Source organism: Rhinoraja longicauda, chromosome 12, assembly GCF_053455715.1.
Source record: "Rhinoraja longicauda isolate Sanriku21f chromosome 12, sRhiLon1.1, whole genome shotgun sequence".
NCBI lineage: Eukaryota > Metazoa > Chordata > Chondrichthyes > Rajiformes > Arhynchobatidae > Rhinoraja > Rhinoraja longicauda.
In genome coordinates, this window is record NC_135964.1 from 22695084 (window position 1) to 22714613 (window position 19530).

At 41.9% G+C, this 19530-nt stretch overlaps 1 protein-coding gene and 1 long non-coding RNA gene across 2 annotated transcripts in view; one reads left to right on the top strand and one right to left on the bottom strand.

Annotated features, from left to right (window-relative positions):
• Positions 1-1794: 1794 nt before the first annotated feature.
• Positions 1795-12099, bottom strand: LOC144598520 (uncharacterized). The gene is made up of 3 exons (XR_013547873.1): positions 12036-12099; positions 2372-2458; positions 1795-1987 (listed from the first exon to the last, which is right to left on the bottom strand). It is a non-coding gene; the product is annotated as an uncharacterized LOC144598520 (long non-coding RNA).
• Positions 12100-12178: 79 nt separating this feature from the next.
• The window catches only part of arl6 (ARF like GTPase 6), a 33541-nt gene continuing 26189 nt past the window's right edge, over positions 12179-19530 (top strand). The window contains exon 1 of the mRNA XM_078409158.1: positions 12179-12617. The gene's annotated coding sequence lies outside the window, so the exon portion shown is untranslated. The remainder of the gene's footprint in view (positions 12618-19530) is intronic.

The window sequence follows — 19530 nt, forward strand, 5'->3', positions numbered from 1 at the left end:
TCTTCCACACTCCAAAAACATGCAGGTTTGCAGGTTAAATTGGTTTCTGTAAATTGCCCCTAGAACGAAACTGGGATAACTAGTGTACAGATGACGGTTGGCCGGCCCGAACTCAGTGAGCTGAAAGGCCTGTTTCCACACCGTATCTCTAAATTAAACTAGACTATCCATATTCTCCAGAGATGCTGCCTGACCCGCTGCCTGATTCCAGCATTTTTCAGGTTGAACAAGTCATTGGTGTACTAAACGTGCATTTCTGTTGCATTGGAAGTTTTCCGCAGAACACAACAAACGGGTCTCCAGAATGGCTGTGCATGTTGTAGTTTGCACATCATTTCACAGCGGCAAGTTTTGACCTCACAGGAAGAGGGAGGCACAGAGCACAGGACATCGCTGGAAGATTCTGAGGAAGATGAAGACAAGTGGCAGTAGTTGCGAGCATTGCACATCCATATTTCAGCTTTTACTATTATTCTCAGGTACCATCAGACCACCCATCCAATCAGCCCGGCCAAAAGCCTAGTTTGCCCTTCCCACTGTCCACCAATGCTCTTCCTCCTGCAATGTAATCAACTTGATGCAGTTCTGAAAACAACCAAGCCCCACTTTCACACTCAATTCAGATCTTTCCAACCATCAACACCCAACTAAAAAGACCACTTTCCAACCACTAAAATAGTATGAATAGTGAAAAGGTACAATGTAACATTTATCCAGTTCAAAATTGATATGAAAACTTTTACACTATCTGTAAAACAGACACTTATACAACCTTAATTTAGTTTAGTTTATTATCACGTGTGAAGGTACAGTGAAAAGCTTTGCGTGCAAATCACAGTCAGCGGCAAGGCAATACATGATAGCAATCGAGCCATCCTCAGTGTATAGATACATGATAAAGGGAATAACGTGAATAACGTTTAGTGCAAGATAGAGTCCAGTAAAGTCCGATTAACAATAGTCCGAGGGTCTCCAATGAGGTAGATAGTAGTTCAGGACTGCTCTCCAGTTGCTGGTACGATGGTTCAGTCACCTGATAACAGTTGGGAAGAACTATCCCTGAATCTGGAGGTGTGCATTTTCAACTTCCATACCTCTTGCCTGATGGGAGAAGAGGGAGTGAAAGGGAGGTTGGTTTGTGTGATGATTCTAGGTTGCATCCACAATTCTTTGCAATTTCTTGTGCTCTTGGATGGAGCTGTTCCCAAACCATGCTGTGATGCATCCTGATAAAATACTTTCTACGGCATATTTGTAGAAGAAACCTTGTGCGTTGACAAACGTTTGCCCTTCATTTTCTACACAGTTCCACATGGTCCGACTTCTTTAGCTTCTGCAGAGGTAGAATTAGGCTGCTTAGACACTGATTCAGAGTGTTGCCTGCTATCCCTTCAGTGTTGGGCCCATGAGGGTGCTGCCAAAGACATTCCTGAAGCAACCAGATTGTTTATGACGATGTTTTTGAGAAACCGCTGCACACCACTGGAGCAATGGAAGGCCAAAGAACAGTCCATCTTTCGTCCTATTTAAGCTGGCATTCGGAGTTTGCAAGCTATTGTTGATAGCCTGCATCCACCATGATTGGTGCATTTGATGTTCTATACAAATGGCAACTCATTCCAAGCAAAGGCTCCCACCATCTTGCCTCATGCCTGAATTGTTCTCCTCAACTTTATTTTTTTGGCCAAAAAGAAATATAGGAATAGATCATAGTGGAACTAATAGGATATATTTCTAATTAATAATGCCTGGCACGGGCATGATTGGACTGAATGTCTTTGTTCTAAACACCATACAGATAACCCTCATTATAACAGACTATGGGGGGGGGGGGGGAATGGTGTACATTATTGCCGATTGTCTACTATAGCCGAGTAAGGGATTCACTCCAACCACCTAACGGTCACCTGTGTTCTTAAAGAGACAGTGGTGTCTGATTGCTGTGGGCACACTTCGTCCACTATAACCAAATCCGTTATAAGGAGGTCTGTAATATCAAGGGTAGATGGTAATTGGATTTGATTATAATCAGAACTGTATTTCATATCTGTAAATGTCTATTTAAAATGAAGATACACTATTAGGAATTACCAACATTTAACATAAAAATGTATTACAAGAATCAAATTCTACTGAAGATAGTTTGATACAGCAGCTTGAAGGTGCCAAGTATTTCCTGACTGAAATGATGACAATATTCATTATAGAGTATAATTGAATTTAGTTACACCAGCTCCCTTGTACCTAAAAGTATAATCAATATCCAAAGGCAAGAATGAACTGATTCTACATTATGTTTCTGATCCTCTTTTGATACCTGTACCTGATCTGCCACAGAAAAGAGATCTCTATCTTGTTTCTATTTACTTACTTTCTATTATACTCCAAATTGAATCTTTTGTGTCATAACTGAAGCCATCTGACACAGCAATCTTTAAAAAGCCTTGCCATCTGGTACCTGTCAATCATAAGAGAAGATTTGTAAGTAAAAATGGTTAAGAGTGCTGACAGCATCAATAAAATATACAAGGAATTACAAAAGGGGGGAAAAAAGTCAAATGTTTAATATGATGCTCAATATGTAATTTGACAAGTATGACAGGGCATCGCCCTATGCATTTGTTCTGTGGGGAGTGTACATTTGTGTATTTCATGAATCTGATCAGGACATTCTGAGTGTTGTCTGTCATTAATTGTAGTGAAATACTGCTTCTAAAAACAACTTTACAACCATGTATTGATTTTTGCAGGTAAAAGTCAATGTTATAAATAGAATATGCGGAGCAAGTTAAAATGATTTAAATCCCCTCTTTATGGCATCACTTCTATAAAATAAAACAGGTAACTGAAACAGAAGATCCCAGGTAACCCCTAACACCTCCCCCTCGGCTTTCTCCCCCACAATCCCCCCCCCCCCCCCTCCCTTTCTCCCCCTCCCCTCCCCTGTGTCCCACTTGGACACACCTATTTTTCTCCTCCTATATTCCTTCCCCCCTCTGACTTCACAATTTGCAACTCTTCAATCCTTCTGCTTCACACCTGCTTTAACCTCTGGACTTTGTTCCAACTATCTGCCTATCAACCCTCCCTTGCCTGTGTCCACCTATTACCTGCCATGCTTTGTCCTGCCTCTCCTTTCCTCCCCCCCTCTCCCCCCCCCCCCCCCCCCCCCCCCCCCCCAATCAGTATAAAGAAGGATCCCGATACAGAACATTATCTATCCATATTCTCTCGGGTTGCTGAGTAACTCCAGAACTTTGCGACCTCAGGTAACAACATTAACTTTCAAAGTACCTTTTCTGTAAAGGGAGGAGGTAGTCAGGGACAAAGGGAGGAGGTAGTCAGGGACTTGAAAAGAGGGAACCAGGTATATATGGGTAGAAGGACACAAAGTGCTGAGGTACCTCAGCGGGTCAGGCAGCACCCCTGGAGAGCATGGTTAGGTGACGTTTCGGGTTGAGCCTCTTCTTCAGTCTGAAGAAGGGTCTCGATCCGAAATGTCACCTATCCATGTTCCCTAGGGATGCTGCCTGACCCGCTGAGTTACTCCAGCGCTTTGTGTTTTTTTGTGTATTAACCAGCATCTGCAGTTCCTTGTTTCTATACATGGGCAGAGATTGAGACAAAGTATAAAAGCACAGAGTTTGTGTTTAATATTTATAAAACACTGGTTCAGTGGCAATAAAGTATTGGATGCAATTTTAGTCATGTTTTAGAAAAGGATGTGATGAACCTAAAGGAGTGTTCTTCAAAGATTTACTAGAATGGTTCCAATGATGAGTTATTCGAGTTATAAGGTTGCATTGGACAGTTTGGGTTGTTCTTCTCTTTTCTGAGAATGTTTGATGGAAGATTAATTGCAGAAATAACATGAGGATGTTTTTTAAACCAAGCACAGTCGAAAATTAGAACTAAGAAGGATCTCGACCTGAAACATCACCTATTGCTTTTCTCCAGAGATGCTGCCTGATCCATTAAGTTACTCCAGCATTTTGTGTCTACCTTTGATCTAAACCAGCATCTGTCGTTCCTTCCTAGACAAGCCTGTAAGAGTGGTGGCAAGAAATTAAGTCAGGAATTTCACAGGATAATTGAATGGGTATTTAGGAAATGAAAATTGCAGAACTCAAGGGAAAGATGGGGGAAACAGGACTGATTGAATTGTCCTAAAAAGACCTGGTCTCACTATGCCAGGCAGTCTCCTTCTTTGTCGTAGCAATTCTGTGATGCTATAAACTGAAGACTAAGAGACCTATGTGAAAGAGCTAAGTGAAATCAGAGGGACTGATTTAGAGAGGCTTTAAATGTGGAAGGGGTTTTGGGTGAGTTTCAAACCACAGGATCCGAGCAGTTGAACGCTGTGACAATGATAACGGCAGAGGGCATGCGCTGCAGACTAGGAATAAGGAACCAGAGGGTGAAATTGGACCTTCGGAGTTTGAGATGCCACCACTAGTAGAAATCATGGGGCAGAAATAAAATTTTGTTTGCAGGTGATATTCATGGGGATTAATAGTGAGAACAGGACTGTTATGTTGGCAGGATAGGCTTTGAGAGAAATTTAAATAGGTGTTAGAGACTAAGAAACATAAAGAAGACATTGACATAGGCTGACAATTCATTCATATTTATATAACATTTGTGGCGTTCCTTCACAAGAATGTTGTAGACTGTTAAAATAGCATACTGAGTAACATTAGAATTTTCAGAAAGGAAATCTTATATCGGAGAAATATTTATTTCTCAAGGTCATGAGATCACATTTAAATGTCTGCCTTTAAATAGAAAAATATATGAATCCAAAAGTATTCAGCTTAATCTGGGCAGTGCTGAGAGAGTTCTGCAATGCCAGAGTACCATGTTACAGATGTAACAACAAACCATGGCTTAATTTCCCTTATATGTCTGGTAGATGTAGAAAATCATCTAAGAATTAGCACTGTTCAGAAATGGACTCCTCTGGTGATCTAACTAACAGTCAGTCAACCACGAACAAAATAGATTAACTAGCCTCTTATTTTATTGCTGCTTGTCCAGCCCTCCTCCTTTGTTCCAGTATCACATTATAAATAATTCTACAATTGCAAGCCGTTTCCTGAGAATGTTAAAAGTATTAAATAAATATAGGTTCTTGCTCTCTTCCCTTTTCTAGTTTTGCATAAACTGATATTTCTAGTGGTAAACAATCTGTTGGAGGAATTCATAAGGTTGAGAGGCAGCAGCTGTGGGAGGAAAGGAACTATCAAAACCTTGGAATAGGACACAGTGTCCAAATGCAGGGTTTTAAACCAGAAACGTCAACATTTCTCCCCCCCCCCCCCCCCCCCACAACAGGTGTTGATCAAACTGATGAGTTCCCCCAGCAGATTTTTTGTTTCTCCATATCGCAGCATCTGCAGTCTCTTGTGTTTCTCTGATTTTTCAAGTAGATTTACGGTATAATCTGAAGAATATCGTTGATTCTGTGCAGTTGTATTTGCAATTTTTGGAATACAATCATAATGTCAATGATGTAGAACTAGATGATTGCACCAAAAGCAACTGCAACCCAACATAACTTCCTATTGAAAAATCAGAAATCTACCGACAGACACACAAGGAACTGCACATGCTGGTTCACAAAAAAAGGCACAAAGTGGTGGAGTAACTCTGCGGATCAGGCAGCATCTCTGGAGGACATGGATAGGTGACGTTTCAGGTCAGGACTCTTCTTCAGACTGTTGTGGTGCGGGGAGAACACTGGAAAAGAGGTGGGGTCAGGAGAAAGCCTCGGCAAGTGATAGGTGGATATAGATGATGGTGGGGATTTGATAGGCAGATAATTAGAGAAAGGTCAGAGATGAAAAGACAAGAGTATGAGATAAGGATAGAAGAGATGCCAATTCTGAAGCCAGAGGAATAAATATAGGTGGAAGGGGACAGGAGGGATGGGGGAGGGGAGGAGGAAGGGGACAAATGGGTTTGAATCCAGGTGGGGCACAGGGAAAAGAAGAGAGGGGAGAAGAAGAGAAGGGGGAGGTTGATTGTAGGTAAGTTATCTAAAATTGGAGAATTCAATGCTCATACTGAAATCTACAGATGGTGGATTTCTGAAAAAAAAATGGTTGAGTAATTCAGCAGGTCACACAGGGTCTGCAGAAATAAGAAAGCAAGTTAGAATTTCAAGCCAATGATCTTCGAAAGTATTAGGAAAGACAGAAAAGAGTTTGTTTTAAATTGTACAGAGGGTGTGGAGGAATGGATTGGACATTTGCCCGGTTTTTTTCTTTATCTACTTCCAAATTCAGGTGAAGATTTAAATTCATTTCCCACCTCTTTATAAAGATTACGTGCAATAAATTATATTGATGTAAAGTCATGGCTTGCAGCTAAAACATTAGCATCAAGGGTTTTGCACACAAGATCTCAATAACAACAGTAAGATGAATGACCTCAAGATTTTTTTAATAGTCTTAGTGGCCGGACCACAGGGAAATTCTTCAAATAGCCCTACAAGGCTTTTAACAGTCATTGGAACAATACGAACAGATAAATATCTTAATTTAGCGTCTCATTAACTGGGGAGCATCTTGAGCATACAACTTTCCCTCTGCATTGGATTATTCACTGTCAATAAATACATCATTCTCTTAAATCTAACAAAACATGATTTTTTTTTTTCTATTACCAATTATGGTTTCATCCTGTTTTGAAATGGGTTCTTATGGTTTTCGCTTTCTGAAATTGCTGAAGCTGGTAATTTTTACTTAATTATGCATGAATTTGTGAAATGTCATTATAACTTCAGGGTATATTAAACAAAATTTCAGTCCAAAGAATCTGAATTGCTGAAGAAATTACTATGATTTATTAACTGGAGTATTAACAAAGGGAGGTGAATGGAAATATTATTAACAGATTGATATATTAGTGCCTTCAGTTATATGAAATAAAATAAGCTGTTCAGAAACAAGCAAAATTTAATCACATAAATTAATCACACAATAATTCACAGAAACAACTTTCAATCATAGTAAATAGACTCAAGATTGTAATTTTCTTTTAATGTAAATATCAATTTCACGCCAGCCTGACAATATGATGAATGTGTTATGTATAAATATAGGAAATATAAGCAATGATGCCTTATCCGTCTTTCACCTCAACACCACTTTCTTGCACTAACCCTAACCCCACACCACTTGATTCACTTAATATTTTAAAAGTTTAGTTTAGTTGTACTTCAGGAAACTTTCCTCTAAAATGAATACTTTGAATGAATATACGTTTGCTGAAGATGCAGTGTGTTGTTTTGTGTATTTGAATCAGACTAGTTTATCACAAATATTATTTTTGTAAAACGTTTCATGTTTGGCAGAATATTTTTAAATGTAAGTTATTTTCTACAAATAAATTTGAAAATATCAATCTAGAACCATTGAGTTGGAATCCAAAGTAGAATTAAATTTTAAATGTGTGTCATTCAGCTGATATTCAGTTGCTATGTGTTGGAAGAGTTTTGTCAGTCAAGTATCCTGCACTGTAAGTATTTTGACATCTTTCATCAATGCTTCCTCTTAAACAGTTTTATGAAAAAATCAGGTATAGGAGATATACACACCATATAATTCAGCTTCAGTTCGTTTAGTAATAAAAATTCAGATCCAGGTACTTCAGAAAGTAGCCCATTTGACACTTGATAGATCATCAAATTGATGGGAACAAGGTCAAATGCACTGTGATTTCAATTCATCAGGACATTGGTGTATGCTTAAAATACCTGTCCCCAGTTTAATAGTCACTTTTTTCTCAAATACCAGACATCCGTCAAATAAAGAATAAAATCTGTCTGTCTGAAAGAAATGTTAATGTGACGCTTGCTGTATCACTTATAATCTAAACAGGTTGAATTTTAATCCTTGAGGTTTGCTAAATGGGGTATAGGTGCTATTTTTTTAAGTAGTCTACAATAAGAAAAGTTGAGAGCTCATCAGTTCAATCATCAACATTTCATCTGTGTCCACTTTTTCTTCAGTGACTGGCAATTTCTATGACTCAAGATGGATCTATCAATATTTCTTGAATCCATAATAGTGCTTGAATGGAGAAGCATGAATTTCAATAAGCTGGTTCCTTTTGTCCTTCGCTATCAATAAAGTTTTGCTTCCTCTGGCGATTTATGAAGCGGAGAACAAACAAAAAAATGAAAAATAAGTCCAAGGTTATGTGCAGGTGACAGGAAAGGTCAAAGACCACAGAACTAGACGTATGTTGGAATAAAAGCTCTGGCTTCAGAAAGGTTGCTAAAGCAAGCGTTATTCCCCATTTTGAACCCTTTTAAATGTATTTTATTCTAAGCCTGTTTTTGCAGAACCGATGAGCAATGCACAATATTCTGCTTATTGCTCATAGATTTTTTTTCACATAGAACCAGGATTGATAACTTTTGCAAAGTTGTCATAGAATCTCCTGAAATAAAGGGTTAATTTCCAGTGGAATGCAACATGTAGCAGAAATATTTGGATCACTTTCTGTAATTGGGTTGAATTTCTGATTAGTAGCAAAGTAACGATGCATACTACTGACCTTAACGAATGCTGCCTATAAAAAAATTGTGGGTTTGTTAATGTGAATTTCTTTCTTTCCTAACATGACTTGCGATTTGGTGCCATCTACAGGTAATCAGTGATATCTTGCAACTCTTCAAATAAGCTGAGCAGCCCTTTGAAAAATTCCAATGAACTGCAAGCAAGATAGCAATTTTTTTTTTAATAAAATTGTTATACACTTTACAGAAGATTACTTAAGAGTGTGAAATATGCATAGAATTAAGATAAAGATGAAAAATCAATACTATGTTTTGTTACTTTAATTGTAGAATCCAATTGTTTTTTGAAAGAAATTATAGCACACATATCGAATTATTTCAGTACATTTGAAAGGTTGTTTGGCTATAATTAACTATAGTAAAATCTCAGCGGCACAACCCAGGTTCAATATTTTCTGTCTTTGTTTTACTATACTATATAATATAGTACTATATAGAATACTATGTAAAATATTGAAGTTCACATCAAATCACTTGTTATGTGGTGATTGCATCTGCAAAATAGCAACAAACATTATGCAGCAGAAGGTTATCTCTAACAGCTACCCTCTAGTTTTTACACCCCCAATATCTCTGCTTATTTACTACTCTATATCATTCTCATTCATTAGTGGCCCCTTGAAAACATGCAGAAGAATGATGTTTCCTCTATTATTCCTTATCTCGAACTAAGTATTATCTTTGACTGCTCTGCACTATCCTCTCTCTCCAACATTGAAATATTCTCTTTATCAACGCTGCTACACCTTTTTTCTTCCCTTTCCCTCCTAAGCAGCACCGTGTTACTAGGAATAGTTAATGCTCAGACTTTGGACCTTAGAAATACTTTGGCGGAACAGGCCCTTCGGCCGACCAGTGACACTATCCTACACACCAGGAGCAATTTACAATTTTACCGAAGCCAATTAACCTACAAATCTGTACGTCTTTGGAGTGTGGAAGGAAACCGTTGAACCCAGAGAAACCCCACATGGTCACAGGGAGAATGCACAAACTCCATACAGACAGCTGTTAATTGAGCCAAATTTCTGTTATCATTATCACACCTAATTTGGATTTGATTTGCTAATGCATACTTGTGCTTGTACCTTTTGCCCACTCCCAATACACTCCGATTGCATTTTGCTTTCTAAATACCCCCTCACCTTTAACCTCTGTCTTTGGGTTCCAATTTACCTATTCGCTCATCTGATTCTCAAGCTCTCAAACACGAATATCCAACATCAAGTGGATTCTGAATGACTGTAGTACTATTCAGTACTGTAGTACTGAATGATTGGAGTACTGTGTACAGATCTGGTTGCCTGCAGTAATTAATTTGCAGAGGATGTAAAAATATTTTGAGGTTATCCAGCCTGGAAGGTTTGAATTATAAGGAGAGGCTGATATTTTATACATGTGGTGCAAGAGGCTGAGGAGTGACTTTAAAGAGGTATATAGAATCATGAGGGGGGCATGGATAAGGTAAATAGGCTTCCTTTTCCCCAGGATAGAGGAGACTAAAACTAGAAGACATAGATTTAAGGTGAGAGAGGAAAGATCTAAAAGGCAGCATTTCCAAGCAGAAGTTAGCGTGAATATGGAATGAGCTGCCAGATGAAGTAGTAGAAGCAGGTATGATTGCAACATTTACGATATTTGAACAAGTACACAGATAGGAAATGTTTAGAGGGATTAAAAGCGAAGCACAGGCAAGTGGGACTGCCTTGGTTAGGCAACTTGGTCCCTATGGGTGAAGTTCGGCTGAGGGGCCTGGTTCCATTTTGTATTATTCCATGACTCTATAAATGGTATGTTATGTTGCAATTTTGCAAAAAGGTGTTTGGACCATTGGGATATTGTGTGCAGTTCTGGTTGTCACGCTGAAGGATGTGGATGCATTGATGAGTGCAGAAGAGATTCATTGAGATGTTGCCTTGGAATTTAGGTCTTTAGTTATGGGGAAAAAGCTAGACTTTCTTTCTCTGGATTGAAGGAGGCAAAGGAATGTCCCTATCAAGGTATATGAAATTATACGAGGCAGAGGTAGTGTAAATAATTGGAAACTTTTCTTCCCCAAGGAAGATGTATCAAAAACAAGAGGACATCGATCTAAGGTATGAAGAAGGAGTTTTAAAGGCAAGTTAAGGGTACGTTTTTTTGACAGACCGCAGTTGCTGCCAGTGGTGGTGGAGCCAGATGCCATCACAACAGTTAACAGACATCTCAGTAGGAAAGGCACAGAATAAGATGAACACAGCAAGTCAGGTAGCATCGGAGGAGGGAATGGTCGGGTCCCGAAACGTCCCAATCCGAAACATCATTAATCCATTCCCTCCCCAGATGCTGCCTGGCCCCCTGAGTTCCTCCAGCATTTTTTGTTTTCCTCAAGATTCCAGCGTCTGCAGTTTATTGTGTCTCCGTCCAACAGAATTATATGGATCATAAGCAGGCAAATGGATTTAGTGTTAATGGGGAAAAGGTCAGCATGAATATGGGGGGAAAGGCCCGCTTGTGTGCTGCACTACTCTATAACTACCCTGTACGGTACAGAATCAACTTCAAGCTCCTCCTATTCACGTATAAAGCCCTAAATGGACACTCCCCCCCTACATCAAAAATCTTCTAACCCCCCTCTCTAACTCCAGGTCCCTCAGGTCGGCCGACTTGGGGCTATTCACTATCCCGCGGTCTAGGCTTAAGCTCAGGGGTGACCGCGCTTTTGCGGTTGCAGCTCCTAGACTGTGGAACAGCATCCCTCTCCCCATCAGAACTGCCCCCTCCATCGACTCCTTTAAGTCCAGGCTCAAAACCTATTTCTACTCCCTAGCGTTTGAGGCTCATTGAGGAGGCGCTGTGAACTGTTTGCGTGCTACTGTATGTTTCATTTTTTTTCCATTGGAACCTAATCAGATGTACAGCACTTTGGTCAACGTGGGTTGTTTTTAAATGTGCTATACAAATAAAATTGACTTGACTTGACTTGATAACTGTTGTTTCAACCAAAGTAGGGTCAATGTAGAAGTAAAACACAAAGTGCTGGAGCAACTCAGTGGGCCGGGCAGCATCTGTGTAGGGGCATCTCCATTTCCTGCAGAGATAATGCCTGACCCGCAGTGTTCTTCCAGCACTTTGCGTTTTGCTCCAAATTCCAGAAAGAGTCATAGTCATAGAGTGATACAGTGTGGAAACAGACCCATCGGCCCAACTTTCCCACACCGGCCAACACGTCCCAGCTACACTTGTCCCACCTGGCCGCGTTTGGTCTACATCCCTTCAAACCTGTCCAACCCATGTACCTGTCTAACTGTTTCTTAAATGTTGGGATAGTCCCTGCCTCAACTACCTCCTCTGGCAGTTTGTTCCATACACCCAACATATCCAGTTCCTTGTGTCTCCAACGGGACATATGCTTCAGGCTCCACCGCTCTGCAACGTTGCTTGCACAACTGGCCATCCCTCCTGTCACCTCAACTGTGCTCCACTTTTCCACAGATGCTGCCTGGTCCGCTGATCTTGTGTGTGTGTTCATCTGGTTCACGACGGCGCTGGGCCGCGGCACTGGTTGGCATGGCGACCGCCGGGTCTGCCCGGCCCCTGTGACGTCGCGTCCGGCGGCTTCACCGGAAGCGCGGCCTGGCGCTGCCGCAGGTGGGGAGACGCTCCACCCTAGCAACCTGAGCCGGGCGCTGCCGCAGGTGGACTGACGCTCCACCCTAGCAACCTGAGCCGGGCGCTGCCAGCACACAGCGGGGGGTCTGGGCGCTGCCAGCACACAGCGGCCACAGGGCGCCCGACGCTACCCGACGATGTGCATGCTCGCACGCCCTGCTCCTTGACTCTCCTTGCCACTTTATATATTTTTAAACTTTTTTTGGAAGATGTTGCTGCTTTCAGTAATGCCAGGAATCCATCAGGTTTAGTGTTCGGGTCCAGACGATCAGAGAGAGAGAGAGAGAGGGGGAGGGTGGGGAGAGGAACAGTTTAACTGCTCTGAGGGGAAAGCCGAGCAGAAAACGCCTGCTGACAATCCTTTGGAAGAACAGTTGTGGTAAGTATTTTTATCTACTACTTCTTTCAGCATCTGCCATTCCTTGTTTCCACAAGAGAAGCAACAAAATTGAGTTACTCCAGCACTGTGTCGTTTTTTTGTTGTTGTAAACCAGCATCTGCAGTTCCTAGTTATAGTCATAGAGTGATACAGTGTAGAAACAGGCCCTTCGGCCCAACTCGCCCACACTGCCAACAATGTACCAGCTACAGTAGTCCCACCTGCCTGCGCTTGGTCCATATCCCTTCAAACCTGTCCTATCCATGTACCTATCTAACTGTTTCTTAAACGATGGTATTATCCCAGCCTAATCTACCTCCTCTGGCAGATGGTTCCATACACCCACAACCCTTTGCGTGAAAAAGTTCCCCTTCAAAATCCTGTTGAATCTTTTCCCCTTCACCTTGAACCTATTTCCTCTGATCCTTGATTCCCCTACTCTGGGCAAAAGACTGTGCATCTACCTCGAAGGTATCACAAAATGCTGGAGTAACTCATCAGGTCAGTCAGCATCTCTGGAGAGAAGGAATGGGTGACGTTTCAGGTCGAGACCCTTCTTCAGACTCCTCTCATGATTTTGTATACCTCTATAAGATTTCCCCTCATCCTCCTGCGCTCCATGGAATAGAGACTCAGCCTACTCAACCTCTCCCTTTAGCTCACACCCTCCAGTCCTGGCAACATGCTCAAATCTTTTCTGAACCCTTTCGAGCTTGACAATATCTTTCCTATAACATGGTGCCTAGAACTGAATAGAATATTCTAAATGCAGTCTCACCAACGTCTTATACAACTGCAACATGACCTCCCAACTTCTATACTCAATACTCTCACTGATGAAGGCCAAAGTGCCAAAAGCCATTTTGACCACCTTATCTACCTGCGACTTGACCTTCAAGGAACCATGCACCTCTACTCCTAAATCCCTCTGCTCTACATTGTAGTAGTAGTGTAGTGTCTACAACACTACCCCGAGGCCTACCATTTACTGTGTAGGTCCTCCCCTTGTTCGACGTCCCAAAATGCAACACCTCACACTTTTCTGTATTAAATTCCATCAACCATTCCTTTGCCCACCTGGCCAATCGATCCAGATCCTGCTGCAATCTTTCACAACCATCTTCACTATCTGCAAAACCACTAACTTTTGTATTATCAGCAAACTTGCTAATCTTGCCCTCTATGTTCTCATCCAAATCATTGATGTAGATGACAAACAGCTACGGGCCCAACACCGAACCCTGAGGCACACCACTAGTCACAGGCCTTCAGTCCGAGAAGCAACCTTCCACCATCACCCTCTGCTTCCTTCCATGGAGCCAATTTGCTATCCATTCAGCTATCTCTCCTTGGATCCCATGCGATCTAACCTCTCAGAGCAGCCTACCATGCAGAACCTTGTTGAACTCCTTACTGATGTCGATGTACACAACATCTACAGCTCTGCCCTCATCAACCTTTTTGGTCATGTCTTCAGAAAAATCAGTCAGATTTGTGAGACACGACCACGTATAAAACCATGCAGACTATCCTTAATCAGCCCTTGCCCATCCAAATGCCTGTATAACCTATCCCTCAGAATACTCTCCAGTAACTTACCAACTATAGATGTTAAGCTCACCAGCCTATAGTTCCCAGCATTTTCCCTGCAGCCCTTCTTGAAAAGAGGTATAACTTTTGCCACCCTCCAGTCTTCCGGCACCTCTCCTGTATTTAAGGACAACTCGTGAATTTCAACCAGGGCTCCCGCAATTTCCACTCTTGTTTCCCGCAATGTCCTCAGATATATCTGATCAGGCCCTGGAGATTTGTCTGCCTTCAAACACAACAATACCTTCAGTACTTCTTCGACGGTAACCCTGACTGCTATCAAGACACTTCCAGTGACTGCTCCAATTTCCTCTGTCCTACTGTCTTTCTCCTCTGTAAATACAGAGGAAAAATACTCATTTAGTACCTTGCCCATCTCCTGTGGCTCCACACAGAGGTGACTGTTTTGATTCCCGAGAGGTCCCACTCTCTCTAGTTACCAATTTCCCGCTTATGTATTTGTAAAATCTTTTGGGATTGTCCTTAATGCTACCTGCCAGAGCTATCTCCTGGCCCCTTTTTGCCCTTCTGATTTCCTTTTTTAGTTTACTCCTTAGTTCCCGAAACTCCTCCAGGGATCCCAGCTGCCACACTCCCCTCCTACTTGAGGAGGGGATCCCACTTGATCCCAGCTGCCTATACCTGTCCCATGCATCCTTCTTGTTTTTGACTAATGTCTCAATTTCCCTCGTCACCTAAGCTTCCTAACGTTTGCCTGCTTTGCCCTTCACTCTAACGGGGATGTACACATCCTAAGCTTTCTTCAATACACTTTTAAAAACACTTTTAAAAAGGAACATCGGCCCACTTCGCCGATGTTTCTTTTCCCTTAAATAGCCTGTTCCAGTCAACGAGCAAGACCTTATCTCATACCTTCAAAGTTGGCCTTACCCCAGATGAGCATTGTAACTCGTGGACCCTCTCCTTAACTATCTTAAACCTAATCGAACTGTGGTCACTGGTCCCAAAATGCTCCTCCACACACACTTCATTAACTTGCCTTAACTAGATCCAGTGTTGCCCTCTCACGTGTGGGGGCCTCCACATATGGGTGGCACCATCAGCTATGGCAGCCTCGCCAACGGTCTGTCTGTCTTTTCATCTTTTTTGGTATTTTTAGTGTGTTTTAAAAGTATGTTAATGTTCTCTGATTTGTTTTACGTGGGGGTGGGGGTTGGGGGAAACTTTTTTTCAACCTCTTACCTTGCCGGAGATGCGATTGTTTTCCGGATCGTATCTCTGGTCGCTCTGCGGCCTGACATTATTGAGCTGGTGGCCTTGCTCGGGACTGACTATGAGCCCCACTGCGGGGCCGTGGACTTACCATCAGAGCCTACGATCCCTTGCCTGGGATCGACGCTCCACCCGCGGCCTGCGGATTTCACCATCGAGGAGCTCGCAGTCTCGGGTAAAGACTGATGTTGGGAAGCTCGAAAGTCGCAAGAGGTTCGACTAGCCCCGACCCGGGGTCCGATCGCCCGGTGCGGGGGAGCTGAGATCCTCCTGATGCAGGAGCTTGATCACCCCGACGAGGAGGCCCCAGAAGGCTCAAGGTCTCGACCCCGGGAGAACAAAGAAGGGAAGAGATTGAACTATTTTTTCGCCTTCCATCACAGTGAGGAATGTGGAGGAGTCACTGTGGTGGATGTTTATGTTAAAACGTGTTTTGTGTGTTTTGTTGCTTTTTATTGGTATGACTGTATGGCAAATCAAATTCCTCGTATGTTGCACGGTAGCGCAGCGGTAGAGTTGCTGCTTTACAGCGAATGCAGCGCCTGAGACTCAGGTTCGATCCTGACTACGGGTGCTGCACTGTAAGGAGTTTGTACGTTCTCCCCGTGACCTGCGTGGGTTTTCTCCGAGATCTTCGGTTTCCTCCCACACTCCAAAGACGTACAGGTATGTAGGTTAATTGGCTGGGTAAATGTAAAAATTGTCCCTAGTGGGTGTAGGATAGTGTTAATGTACGGGGATCACTGGGCGGCACGGACATGGAGGGCCGAAAAGGCCTGTTTCCGGCTGTATATATATGATATGATATGATACTTGGCTAATAAAGTATGATTATGAGAAAAATCTCCTGAACACTTTGATTTTCCCAGTCTATATTGGGAAAGTTAAAATCCCCTACTACAACAACCTTATTTGCCCATTCCTTCTCACCAGAGATGCTGCCTGACCATCTGAGTTACTCCAGCATTTTGTGTCTACCTTCGATTTAAACCAGCATCTGCAGTTCTTTCCTAAACTTTATTTGACCTGCAGCTATCTGCAATCTCCCAACACATTTGTTCTTCTAATTCCCGTTGACTATTCGGGGGTCTGTAGTACACCCCCAACAAGGTGATCATCCCTTTCTTGTTCCTCAGCTCCTCCCACATTGCCTCACTAGACGAACAATCTGTAATGTTACCTCTGAACACAGCCGTGACATCCAATGCAACTCCACCTCCTCTTTTTCCCTCACCCCGTCTCTCCTGAAGCTCCTGTACCCTGGACAAGACAAACAACAAATTGATTTACTCCAGCCTTTTGTGTCCTTTTATGTAAACCAGCATCTGCAGTTAGAGTCATAGAGTCTTATAGTGTGGAAACAGGCCCTTCAGCCCAACTTGCCCACTCACCGGCCAGCATGTCCCATCTACACTAGTCCCACCTGCCTGCATTTGGCCCATATTCCTCTAAACCTGTCTTATCCATGTATCTGTCTAAATGTTTCTTAAAAGTTGCGATAGTACCTGCCTCAACTACCTCCTCTGGCAGCTTGCTCCATACCCCTAGCACCCTTTGTGTGAAAAAGTGATCTCTCAGATTCCTATTAAATCTTTTCCCCCCTCACGTTAAACCTATGTCCTTTGGTTCTTGATTCCCCTACTCTGGGCAAGAGACTCTGTGCACCTACCCGATCTATTCCTATCATGATTTTGTACACCTCTATAAGATCACCCCTCATTCTCCTGCCCTGCAAGGAATAGTCCTAGCCTGCTCAACCTCTCCCTATAGCTCAGTCCCTTGAGTCCTGGCAACATCCTAAATCTTCTCTGTACCCTTTCCAGCTTGACAACATCTTTCCTATAACATGGTGCCAAAAGTTGAACATAATACTCTAAATGCGGCCTCACCAACATCTTATACAACTGCAACATGACCTCCCAACTATATTCAATGACAGACACAAAAAGCTGGAGTAACTCAGTGGGACAGACAGCATCTCTAGAGAGATGGAATGGGTGATGTTTTCATGTCAAGACCCTTCTTCAATGCTCTGACTGATGAAGCCCAATGTACCAATAGCCTTTTTGACCACCCTATCTACTCGTGATGTCACTTTCAACAAACTATGTACCTGTACTTCGAAATCCCTCTGCTCTACAACATTCCCGTGTTCTTTGTTTCTGCAAGAGAAGCACAGAGATTGAGCTACTCCAGCACATTGTGTCCTTTTTTGCAAACCAGCATCTGCAGTTCCCTGTTTTTTACAAGATAAGCACCCAGATTGAGTTACTCCAGCACTTTGTATCATTTTTTGTAAACCAGCATCTGCAGTTCCTTGCGTCTAATTTTATCTGCTCTTCAATATTCAGATTTTAACCAATTCGATTAAACAAAAGCAATAAAATTAATTGTAATCATGTTCACTGATGTTATCAACTACCAGCTTTACCACCATAACTACTGCTATCACTGTTATTGAAATATGCTACAATATCACAATCATTTACATCATTATTACAACTGATTTTTATGTAATGTCATTCAAGTAGCAGCAGTGCATCCCAATGTCACAGAAATGTCATTGAGCAAATGTTGACTGTCCCAAAGGGCAGATAGCCAAAAGAGGTAGGTTTTAAGGAGCATCTTAAAAGAAGAGGTTTTGGTTATGAATTCCATAACTTAGATTGTTGAAGCTAGTGCTCATGGGTGGATCAGTGAGAACTGCACATGGACAAGGGGAGCACAGATATCACAGATGGCTGATGTGCTGGAAGAACTAACACAGAGAAAGAGGTAGAGAAATTTAAAAAGCTGGAAGAGAATTTTAAAGTCAAGGTCTTCAAGAAGTTGAAAGTGAAGAATTGGAGATTCCTCACATTGGCATGGGAGCATCAAAACAAAATAAGATTCATTGGTATATAACCTGATATAAGGTTGGAATTGGTAACGGTACAGAAGAGGATGTTGGTAATGGGGGGAATAGATGGATCACCAAAGTTATGTGTTTATTTTGGTATGACCTCAAATGATATTCAGGTAAAGGGAGAAAAACTATGCCCGGCAATATAGTTAATGGCAGATTGGATGGACGGAAAACAATGGCCATGATCTTCTCAATATTTGGCTGAAAGAAATTGTTTCTCACCCAGAGTTGAAAGCCAGATGACCAGGAGAGAAAGTAGTGGCATTGAGTTAGAGCTGGATATGGCCAGTGTTGACATGGAACCCACCAAGCTGCATTATGGAAATTTTGTGAGTCTTAGATGTAAAGAGGTAGCCGTTTCTCATGCTGTCAAAATGTCAGATGTTGTTTGTATAGCATTTCATCTGGTTCTGGATCTGAATCCCATTCCAGACACATCTCCAGAAGTCCAGGCCCAAACACCCCTGTGCAAATATTCGCAATACATTGTTGATGGTGTCCTGGCCTGAATTCTTGTTCTGTAAATTATAGCTTATTTCAAGGAAGACAAGATTTTTTTTACATTGGCTGTTTAAAATTCATTTTATGCAATAATAAATTACCTAAAAGACATAATGTCCATTCTAACTGCTTGCAATACATTTCTTTGTTTTTAATGTACTGTGGACAAACTTTTTTTTTCCGACAATCCAGTTTTTTCGGATCCTGTTACAAATGGCCGTTTGTTAATGTGATTGAAGTATGTCTGATGATGGAAATGCACAAATTAGATTAAATGTAAAACGAATTAGAAATGCCGTCTGAGGAAATTGCCAGGTGTAAAACGAATTAGAAATGCTGTCTGAGGAAATTGCCAGAAATTCATACTCCTAACTCCCCCAGTGTGTGTTGTGTTATCAGAGATGATCTCCATATTTGACTCTGCTGGAATTTGTGGGTAGTCTGGTAATCTATTCACTTTACTTGCTGGTTGAGATTTTCTCCAGGAGACTTGGATTTATCTACCCCAGTTACTTTCAAATGCAACTTTCACTTGCCACAAAATATGTGCACATCAAAGCTTCTTCTTATCATGTCCACACATGATAGATATTGTGTTTAAGCCAAAACTGAACACAAGTTGAAAACTGTTGATGGTTTGTTGATTATGGAAATGGCACAGGATAAAAATTTGTTAGTTGACTC